General features: G+C 53.4%; 1 pseudogene; it reads right to left on the bottom strand.

Annotated features, from left to right (window-relative positions):
- Nucleotides 1-284: 284 nt before the first annotated feature.
- LOC144175613 (uncharacterized) lies at nucleotides 285-1,282 on the bottom strand (annotated as a pseudogene).
- Between the last annotated feature and the right edge of the window lie 715 nt (nucleotides 1,283-1,997).

The raw sequence follows: 1,997 nt of genomic DNA, 5'->3' as shown, positions 1-1,997 counted from the left end.
TCGGAGTCGGCGTCTAGATCCCCCAGCGCGCTCACGGTCCATTCAACCTTTACCGTAAAGTGCCGCCAGACAGGCTTTGGGCTCCTAGCGCACTCCACTGCGTCCACTCTAGCCCTCCACGGAGAGTGGAGCCCAATGACGAGCACGCAGTCTCGAAGCGCCTTGTTTCCGGTGGGTGTGCTCCGGCGCCGGAGATCTGACCACGACAGGTCCCATCGCTTAGCGAACGCAGTCTGCAGCTCGTCCCAGAAGACTGCTGCGGCGTTGCACTCAATGAGGACGTGTTACGCCGTTTCCCGCTTCCCGCAAAAGAAGCACCCTGCGCCGCCGTGGAGGAAGAATCCCTTCTCCTCCAAACGTGCCTTCGTGGGCAGCACTCCCATGTGAAGGCGGAAGAAGAAGTCCTTTGTACCGGTGGGAACAGGGAGTTTTCTTATTCTCTTAAAGACGTCGTCAGATGTTGGGGGTTGTCGGTAGAGAGGGGGCGGCAAGACCTTCTCCACGAGGTCCCAGTACAGTTCCCTGGGCTTTGTTTTGAGTAATACTCCCAGGAAAAAGGCTGCTCAAGCAGGGCTAGAGCTAGAGCGACTTCTCTGTAGAACCTCACTGCTCGCGTCTCAAAGCAGAGAGATGCTGTCGTGGCGAGCCATGACGTCAAATGTCTGGCACCCAAGCACTGCGTGGCTGCCACAAGAAAAGGATCGCGTAGGTCGATGAAGTACAGGAACCGCTGAACTGTCAGCTCGAGGTCCACATTGACGAGACCCAAGCCATCCTTTTCCAGACTCCAGAAAAGGTTTGAGCGGTGCGTGGGTTCGTATGTGGAACGCCAGAGGAATACCGCCCAGGAGCGGTGCAGCTTATTCAGGGAGTTTGCGTTGATGGTGGTTACGCGGGCCCCGTACAGGACAGCGGGGTATGCTATCGTATTGCAGACATGAGCCCTAGGGAACAGAGCGATGTGTCTGTTTCTCCATGGATGAAGCTTTCTTTCTGCCGCTGTCACCTTCGGTTTCCATCGATTCGTAATTGGTGTGCTTTGGATGAGGTTGACGCCCAGGTAGCTAGACATCTCTTCCCAGGCCATTCCAAATAGGCAACTTGGTTTGGAGGCCCATTCACCGAACCAGGCTCCCCTCGACTGGAGGAGGTTAAGTTCTGCACCTACAAAGCGGCAGAACTGATGCGCTAGCCTGATGACCTCGCCCACTTGTGATTTTTGAGTGCAAATGCAGTCCACATCGTCCGCGTAGGCGAGGACACGGAGCTTCCCGTCTCCCATCGTTAATCCATTTATGACCTTAGATGCAAGGGTCATACGACACAGTGGCTCGAGGTAAAGCGTGAATAAGATGGGCGACATGGGGCAGGTTTGGCGGACAGACCTAAGGATGGCTATGGGCGTGCCTACCACCCCATTTATTACAACTTTGGTAGAAATGTCCGTTGTCCCCAATATCACAGTGTCGGAGAAGGTGAAGCAGAAATTTGTGGTCCACCTGATCGAAAGCCTTCCTTAGGTCAAGTTGAATAACTGCCAAAGGTAAAATGCCCGATTCTGCCGCCCCACAGGCGGCTCTCATGCGATGTAGATTGGAGTTAATAGACCGCCCTTTAAAACCGCATGTCTGGTGCGGACCAACCACAAAGCTCAGTGCGCTCTCAAGTCGTCCAACTAGAATTCGGGCAAGGATTTTGTAATCGGTTGTGAGGAGGCTGATTGGTCGGTAATCAGCGACATCGAGTACAGAATCGGTTGATACCTTCTTGGGGATTAATGCTAAGTGGCTCGTGCGCATGGAGGGCGGTAGCCGTTTTTATTTTCTTATTTCTTCGAAGACCATGCAAAGGATGGGGCTCAGTTCCTTTTTGAAGGCGACATAAAACTCTGAAATGATGCCATCCGGCCCCGGGAATTTGTGTCGTTGGAGGTTCTGAATGATACGCTCAATTTCCGCTTCTGTTAAGGGGGTGTTGATAAGCTCTTTTGTTTCTTC

Source organism: Haemaphysalis longicornis, unplaced genomic scaffold, assembly GCF_048455015.1.
Source record: "Haemaphysalis longicornis isolate Haplotype H1 unplaced genomic scaffold, Haemaphysalis longicornis Haplotype H1 scaffold_3, whole genome shotgun sequence".
NCBI classification, from domain to species: domain Eukaryota; kingdom Metazoa; phylum Arthropoda; class Arachnida; order Ixodida; family Ixodidae; genus Haemaphysalis; species Haemaphysalis longicornis.
Note: the sequence above shows the minus strand (reverse complement) of the source record. Positions and strands in the feature narration are given on the sequence as shown.